Here is a 9,881-nt window from a genome sequence, read left to right on the forward strand (position 1 = left end):
ATGCAGTAGTAGTCTTTTCTCAAGGTTAGCTTGTCGCATGATTTGAGGGTCTGGGTCAGTGAACAGTCTCAAGTCAGAGAATCAAGTGAAGTGTTCTGAATCTTCATTCTGGTGACTTAGGCCAAGCTTCTATTTATTAGATTATTTTTTAATTTTTAATTTTTTTTTGTCCTTTTTGAGACCGGCCACACCGCGCTCAGCCAGTGAGCGCACGGGTCATCCCTATATAGGATCCGAACCTGCGGCAGGAGCGCTGCTGCGCTCCCAGTGCCGCACTCACCCGAGTGCGCCATGGGCTCGGCCCCAGATTCACAGGATCTTAATTAGAAGTCCATCATTTTTCTTCATGGAAACACTAGAACAAATTGCTTTTTCCAAAAATTTCTGTGGTTCAGTCAGTTGAGAATAAAATGCTGGTCCTGCTGCCTTTTACATTAACAATTAGTTTATTGCTTCCTGGGTTGAGTGATGTGCACTTGGCATCTGGCAGTCCAAGATGCCATTCTCCCCTATGAACTTAGAGTGACCTTATTTCATTTCCAACACCTCCCACGATACCTCAGTCATACATTAAGACAACCCTGCAGAGATTTCGGAGGAGATGGTGCACATATCATTGTATTTCTCAATCTCTTAGTGAATACAACAGCCTCTAAGCCCTTTCTTAGGGCATCCTGGGGAGTTCAGGTGTTGGATCTGAGAACATCCAGCATACCAGTCTCTGTGAACTTAGGATTCATCCCTATATATCACAATAAGTTATTTATGGCATGAACTTTCTTTTAAGAGTAGGCCACTCTTTAAAAAAATTTCAGGGTGGTAAAACATACATAACATAAATTTACCATTTTACCATTTTGAAGTATAAAATTCAGTGGTATTAAGAATTTTCCAGTCTACCTAATGTTCTAGAGTTTCCATCTCTAGAACATTTTGATTATTTCAAACTGAAACTCTGTACCAATTAGGCAATAAGTCCCCATTCTCCCTTACCCCCACTTCTGTCAACCACTACTTTCTGTGTAAAAATTAATTTGATTCTTTTAGGTATATATAAGTGGAATCACACAATATTTGTTCTTTCATGTCTGGCTTATTTCAATTATCATAACATTTTCAAGGTTCATTTATATAGTATCATGTACCAAAATTTTCTTCTTTTTAAGTCTGAATAATATTTCATTGTATGTACGTACTACCTCTTGTGTATTGATTTATCCATCAATGGACATTTGGGTTATTTCCATCTTTTGACTATTGTGAGTCATGTTGCTCTTAACACAATCATCTGTTTCGGTCCCTTGTTTCACTTGCTTTTGGCATAAACCTAGAAATGGAATTGCTAGATTATATGGTAGGTCTATGTTTAATTTTTTGAGGAACTGCCGTACTGTTTTATACAGTGCCTGAACGGTTTTACATTCCCACACATTCTTGTTATTTTCTTTTTCTTTTTTAAATAATAGACATTTTCATGGGTCTGGAGTAAGATTTCATTGTGTTTTTGATTTATATTTTCCTAATAATTAGTGATGCTGAGCATCTTTATATATGCTAATTGTCCATTTATATATTTTCTATGGTGAAAGCTCTATTCAAGGCATTTACACATTTTTAAATTGGGGTTTTTATTGTTTTGCTGTTGAGCATTAGTAATTCCTTATATATTCTGGATATTAATCACCTATCACGTATATGACTTACACTGCCTTGTAACAGCATTGATACTGTCCTTTGATGCAAAAATTTTTAAATTTTATATAGTGCAGTTTGCCTTTTTTGTGATACCCCAAAAATCATTGCCAAATCTAGTGTCAATAAGATTTATCCCTATGTGTTCTTCTAAGAGACATATAGTTTTAGCTCTTATGTTTAGGTTTTTGATCTATTTCGAGTTAAATTTTTTTATTATTATTTTTTAAAATTTATTTATTTATTAAATTTATTTTTTACATTCTAAGACTTTGTTGCAGATCAGTTTGGGGTGGGGGTAGAGGGAAAGAGGGAGGGAAATACGGTGGTAGGAAGAAGAAGGAGGGGGGCATGTTTGAGGCCTGTGGCACACCCCTTAATCTGACAAGAAAGACCAAGGGGTATCCAGCAGCAGCTTGCTCATTGCTGGGCTGGATGCAGATGTTGTGAGTATGGCTGAAGCTCATGGCCAACCAACCACACTGTGTCAGGAACCCACTGTTTCTGGTGGTGCCTCAATGGTCATTCCTAGGCTGGATGCAGATGTCAGAGTGGTGTGGCTGAGGCCCTTGGATGCCCACTGTCCCAGCTCGGGAGCCTAAGGTGCTTCCTGTCATGGCTCAGTGGTCATCACTGGGCTGGTTGGGTTAATTCTATATATGGTGTTAAGTTCAAACATAATTTTTTTTCATGTGGATAAACAGTTTTCCTAGCATTATTTCTTGAAATGGTTGTCATTTTCCTGTTGAATGGTATTGGCATTTTGTCAAAAATATTTTTACCATATACTGGAGAGTTTACTTCTGGGTTTTCTATTCCATTCCATTGATCTATATATCTGTCTTTTGCTTTCTAAGACTTTGTTGCAGATCAGTTTGGGGTGGGGGTAGAGGGAAAGAGGGAGGGAAATACTGTGGTAGGAAGAAGAAGGAGGGGGGCATGTTTGAGGCCTGTGGCACACCCCTTAATGTGACAAGAAAGACCAAGGGGTATCCAGCAGCAGCTTGCTCATTGCTGGGCTGGATGCAGATGTTGTGAGTATGGCTGAAGCTCATGGCCAACCAACCACACTGTCTCAGGAACCCACTGTTTCTGGTGGTGCCTCAATGGTCATTCCTAGGCTGGATGCAGATGTCAGAGTGGCGTGGCTGAGGCCCTTGGATGCCCACTGTCCCAGCTCGGGAGCCTAAGGTGCTTCCTGTCATGGCTCAGTGGTCATCACTGGGCTGGTTGGGTTAATTCTATATATGGTGTTAAGTTCAAACATAATTTTTTTTCATGTGGATAAACAGTTTTCCTAGCATTATTTCTTGAAATGGTTGTCATTTTCCTGTTGAATGGTATTGGCATTTTGTTACCATATACTGGAGAGTTTACTTCTGGGTTTTCTATTCCATTCCATTGATCTATATATCTGTCTTTTGCCGACACCACATTGTTTTTATCTACTGTAGCCACTTATTTGGTTTTGAAATCAGGATTTGTAAATCCTCAAAATTTGTTCTTTATTCCCCCAAACTATTTGGGTTTTGGGGATCCCTTGAGAATCCACGCAAATTTGAAAATTGGTTTTCCCTTTCCTTAGAACAAAGAAAAAGGCTGGAAGCATCATTCTACCTTATCTCAAAACTACTACAAAGATACAGTAATTAAAACAGTGTTGTAGTTACATAAAAGCAGATGCATAAAACAATGGAGCATAACCTATTGCCTATTTTTTCATGTACCTGTTGGCCATTTGCATGTCTTCCTTTGATAAATGTCTATTCAATTCCTTTGACTGTCAAAAAGATGGTGAATAACAAATGCTGGTGAGAATGTGAAGAGAAGGGAATGCTCCTGTATTGTTAGTGGGACTATAAATTAGTACAACCACTATGGAAAACAGTATGGAGTGTCCTCGAACAACTACAGATAGATCTTACATATGACCCAGCAATCCTACTTCTGATTATATATCCAAAGGAATGGAAATCATCATGTCTTAGGGATACCTACACTCTCATGTGCATTGCAGCTCTGTTTACAAGACTCAAATTATGGAATAGTGCTCTTCCATAAAAAGAATGAAATTCTCCAGGAAAAAATATAACTTTAACATGCTTAATTTGCTTCTGTATTTAATGCTTGCTAAAAACAAGAAAACATAAGTAATGTCATTTTAAGTAAGGCAGGCCCAGACACATTAAATTCCAGGAAGGGAGTAAAATACCACCCAATTCCAGGAACTGACTGACCAGTTCCTTATCCAAAACCCACCTGGAAGATAAATGATTGGGAAGTGCACTGTTCCTTACAGGGTATCAGCTTGCTAAAGCCCACCAATAAATCCAAAGGTCACCACTGATAACCTGTAAACAGTAAACAACTCATCCTATTGTGAAAGTCCGTCTAAAAAACTGTATAAAAATCTCTTGTGTTAAAGGCTCGGGGTCGCTTTTGTCTTGAATGCTGAGTGACCCCAGCATGCTGGCAATAAACTCCTCTTGCTTGATTGCATCGGTCTCTGTATCCTGGTCTTTGCAAGATGAGCCTTTCCAACAAGTAAGATTCACGCTTTCGGGCCAGTCTTACACCTACACTCTCATGTGCATTGCAGCTCTGTTTACAAGAGTCAAGATATGGAATAGTACTCTTCCATAAAAAGAATGAAATTCTCCAATTTGATACAACATGGATAAGTCTGAAGAAACTTATGCTGAGTGAAATAAGCAAAGCACAAAGGGATAAATACCACATGTACTCACTCATAAGTGGAAGCTAAGGGAGAAAGAAGGAAGGAAAGAAAGACCACAGTGGTTCATTGGACTTGCAAATGGAGAGAACATACCCAAGGATACAAATTGAAGTGGGGGAAAGGTGGGGGCAGAGGGAGGTTGGGCATAATTTATTGGGGGGCACAGGGTACAAATGCAATTTGTGGTAATTGTATGCTGCCAGTATGGACCTGGCTATCACATCTTAGGCCTGAGGGGTCACAATCAGCTCTGTATCTCATGAATATTCATAAGGAATAAAAAATGTAGACCAATGAAAAAAAGTACATAGAGCCTAGAAATAAACCCACACATCTATGGTCAACTGATCTTTCACAAGGGCACCAAGAATACACAATGGAAAATGGATAGTCTCTTTAATAAATGGTGCTGGGGAAACTGGATATCCATATACGAACAATGGAATTACATTCTTATCTTACACCATGCATAAAAATGAACTGAAGATGGATTAAATGCTTAAATGTGAGACATGAAACCTCAAAAATCCTAGAATAAACCATAGAAGAAATCCTTCCTGACACTGGTCTTTGCAATCAGTGTTTGGATAGAATACAAACTCTGGCAACAAAGGAAAAATAAGCCAGTTGCACTACATCAACTAAAAGCTTCTGCATAGCAAAGGAAACAATCCAAAAATTAAAAGACAACATAGAGAGTGAGAGAAAATATTTGAAAAGCATATTTCTGATAAGGGGCTAATCTCAAAGGTATAAAGGAACTCCTACAACTTAAATGCAATAAATCAAATAACCCAATTAAAAATTTCACAAAGGATCTGAATAAACATCTTTTCCAAAGAAGACATACAAATGACCAACAGGTATATGAGAAGGTGCTCAACTGTCACTAATTATCAGGGAACTGCTAATAAAATCACAATGAGAATCACCTTACACTTATTGGAATGGTTATTATCAAAAAAGACAAGAGGTAATTGGTAGATCTTGGATGTGACCAGTGCCATTTTGCACACAATAATCACAGAATAGTCCCCGGCCTTGTCTAATACTCCAGCACTAAATCTATCCCTCCTTCCCTTTACTAAAAGCCTCATGACTTCTGCAAAACAGAAACCCTTTTGATGCTGCAAGTGTGCAGTTCCCCCCCCCTGGTCACATAGCATCCACATTAGCATAATGCCCCTTCTTGATTGTATCAGCCAGCCCTTGGCACCCTGTGTAAGCTCTCTCACCCCCACACCTGGTGCTGCCCTCCACTTTGAGCACAGCCTGGCAGATTCTTTTCCTTTAATAAACCTTGATCAGTACCCAGCATCTTGTCTCACTTTCTTATTAGCTCTCACATACAAAATACAATGACTCAATCTCAATAGTCCCAGAAATCTTAGCACATTCCAGCATAAACTTAAAATTCTACAAAGTCACATCTGAGACTAAAGGCAAAACTCTTTCCAGCTGTGAGCCTATAAAAATCAAGATAAAATTTATGTACTTCCAAGATACAATGGTGGAATCCACATTAGGTGCACATTCCCATTCCAAAAGGGAGGAATAGGCCAGAGGAAAGGAGGAACTGTCACCCAAAAAGTCCTAAACCCAGCAGGGCAGATGTTAAAGCTGAAAAATAATATCCTTTGGCTTGAAGTCCTGCATCCTGGGCAGAGTGTGGTATTTGGGCCTGCAGAGCCTTGGGGAACCCCACCTCCGTGGCTATGCTAGGTGTAACCGACATAGCTTCACTGGTACCTGCAGCTTTTCCAGGTGGGCATTGCAAATTATCAATGGCACTACAGTTCTGGGTTCAAGGCAGTTGCCCTGATCCTATAGCTCTACTTGGCATTGACTTAGTGGGTGCTCTCTGTTGAGACAGTGACCCCACATTTAGGCTCTGCATTCTCTAGTAGATGCCTACTGTGGTGGTTCCACCCATGTAGCAGGTTTCTGTGGGAGGAGGTTTTCAAAAAACTACAAATAGAGGTACCATAGGATCCAGAAATCCCACTACTGAGTGCATACCCAGATGAAAGAAAATCATCATGTCAAAGGGATACTAGTACTCCCATGTTTACCATAACTTGTTCACAATAGCCAAGAGTTGTAACCAAATTAAATGTCCATCGATTGATTAATGGATGGGGAAAATTTGGTGTACATACACAATAGAATATAACTCAGCCATTTAAATAAATTAAATTCTGCCATTTGCAGCAACATGGATGAGCTTGCACAAAACTCCTTTATGAAGCAACCAAAGGGGATCCTGCCATTCCTTTAGATCCCACAAAGCCCATTAATTCTCCCTTACAGCAATTAAAAGCTGTTCTCCTCACAGCCCCAGCTCTATCCCTCCCAAACCTATCTCATCNTCACCACATCCTACACTCCTGTGTGGCCATATGGAAGGAGAGAGGATACATGACCACTCACCGAGGGCCCATAAAAAATGGAATCTTATTAAGGTACTTCTTGAGCCTGCACAACTCCCAAAGGAGTTGGTGTTATACACTGCAGAGGATACCAAACCTCCAATGAGCCCATAGCCCAGGGAAACAAACTGGCAGATCTAACTGCAAATCAGCCTGTTCAATCACCAGGTCCCCACTCTTCCTCTCCCACTCAGGTCAATTCCATGGCCCCTATGCCCTTACCCCAATACACACCCAACGAAATACAGCACCTCCAACAGTTGGGAGCACAGAGGAAAGACAACTGGCTTACTCTCTCTGTTTGCTTTGTCCTCCCTACCACACAAGCTGAGCAAATCCTTTTAGATTTCAATAATTCAGTTCATATAAGCTATGAACCCCTACCATGTTTTCTTCAGCCCTTATATTACTCTCCCTACATGGCCAAGTTACTTAAACAAATCACTCAAAACTGTCCTTAGTCTACTCGTTGGTCCAATCAACGTGACCTTCAAATTTGTTCCTTTCCCACCAACCAGGCCGGATGATACAATCCTGGCCAGGATTAGCAAATTGACTTTACTCACATGCCTCCCCACAAAAGGATGCACTATCTTCTAACCCTAGCAGATACCTTTTCAGGTTGGGTTGAGGCTTTTCCCTGCACTTTAGAGGATGCTACAGCAGTAACGCATGCTCTCACCTCAGAAATCATCCCTCATCTTGGCCTACCTACCAGTCACTCACTTGACTACGAGCTGCCCTCTACAAGCCCACAGGCCTCAACCCCTTTGAACTTATGTATGGCAGAACCTTTACTCTCACACCTCTCCCTTCTAGCTCATCACGTTTAGGCCAGTATCTCCCTAATCTTTCACTCATTAGAGATCTTCGGGAACAGGCCAACCTTCTATTACCTCATCCTCTCCCCACCAACCTCTCAGACTTTAAACTGAGCCAGGGACAGCAAGTGTATATTAAGACCCAAATCCCAAAGCCCCTCTCATCATGCTGGGAAGGGCCTTATACAGTACTTATCGCCACCCCCATGACAGTAAAAGTACTAGGAAAGGCGCCTTGGTATGAGACTTCATGCCGGGGACCAGCCCCAGCATAGAGATTGTAAAGGTCCCCACTGGTAAGGGATCCCCCAAAAGGGAGGAAGGGCAGCGTCAGCAATGGATGGACAGCAAACACACAGACTCAAGGGATCTGCTGAATTCTGACACTTTATTGAAGCATGTACATACTTTTTATACTTTTTCTTAAAGTCTACATAATCAAAATTAATCAATGAACAATATCATAATATCTCTTTGTAAGTGACATATGTTCTAAGAAAAATAGAATTACAGTTTATTCCCAGAAAAGACAATTACAATGTTCTTTCCTTTGAGCAAGAACGTTACAACCCACTGGTCCCATATAATCATCACTTTTCATCACTTGCAATCANTCCTTTTATCCTATACATTACCACAACCCAAAGATTGGCAGTCAGGGTTTTGAGACAAAAGTCAGGATATATTTTCACCCATTACATACCTCTCTAAACAACTAGACACCACACCTAGATGATGGGCACTCTGTTTAAGGGCCTTGGTGGCAGCCACCCTTTTAGCACAAGAAAGCTCTAAACTAACTTATGGACAACAAACAGTCAAGACCTCAGCCATAAGGCCATGTCAATTCTCTCCCCTTCCTGCCTACAAGTTATCCACCTTACCTTCATTGAAAATTTCCAGTTCTCCTTTAAACCTTGACCTCCCTTAAATCCAGCCACTCTCATCCCAAAACACTCATGACCTTTAGATTATAATTGCATGGAGACTTTAGACCTCTTTCTTAATCCCTTTCCACACATCTCCTTGCCTCTTATTATGTGGCCCCAATGTACAGGGTTCGTAGATGGTATCACCACCTCCACACTTGCCTCCAGGGTGGGTTTTGCCATAGCAAATCTAACACAAGCTAACTACTGAGAAAACAGTGCCCTCACCCACGCTCTCACTCTGGCAACTAACCACTGAGTCAATATATACACTGACTCTAAGTATGCTCACCACATCCTACACTCCTGTGTGGCCATATGGAAGGAGAGAGGATACATGACCACTCACCGAGGGCCCATAAAAAATGGAATCTTATTAAGGTACTTCTTGAGCCTGCACAACTCCCAAAGGAGTTGGTGTTATACACTGCAGAGGATACCAAACCTCCAATGAGCCCATAGCCCAGGGAAACAAACTGGCAGATCTAACTGCAAATCAGCCTGTTCAATCACCAGGTCCCCACTCTTCCTCTCCCACTCAGGTCAATTCCATGGCCCCTATGCCCTTACCCCAATACACACCCAACGAAATACAGCACCTCCAACAGTTGGGAGCACAGAGGAAAGACAACTGGCTTACTCTCTCTGTTTGCTTTGTCCTCCCTACCACACAAGCTGAGCAAATCCTTTTAGATTTCAATAATTCAGTTCATATAAGCTATGAACCCCTACCATGTTTTCTTCAGCCCTTCAGTTCATATAAGCTATGAACCCCTACCATGTTTTCTTCAGCCCTTATATTACTCTCCCTACATGGCCAAGTTACTTAAACAAATCACTCAAAACTGTCCTTAGTCTACTCGTTGGTCCAATCAACGTGACCTTCAAATTTGTTCCTTTCCCACCAACCAGGCCGGATGATACAATCCTGGCCAGGATTAGCAAATTGACTTTACTCACATGCCTCCCCACAAAAGGATGCACTATCTTCTAACCCTAGCAGATACCTTTTCAGGTTGGGTTGAGGCTTTTCCCTGCACTTCAGAGGATGCTAGAGCAGTAACATATGCTCTCACCTCAGAAATCATCCCTCATCTTGGCCTACCTACCAGTCACTCACTTGACTACGAGCTGCCCTCTACAAGCCCACAGGCCTCAACCCCTTTGAACTTATGTATGGCAGAACCTTTACTCTCACACCTCTCCCTTCTAGCTCATCACGTTTAGGCCAGTATCTCCCTAATCTTTCACTCATTAGAGATCTTCGGGAACA

The sequence above is a fragment of the Galeopterus variegatus genome, unplaced genomic scaffold, assembly GCF_000696425.1.
Source record: "Galeopterus variegatus unplaced genomic scaffold, G_variegatus-3.0.2 Scaffold8337, whole genome shotgun sequence".
NCBI lineage: Eukaryota > Metazoa > Chordata > Mammalia > Dermoptera > Cynocephalidae > Galeopterus > Galeopterus variegatus.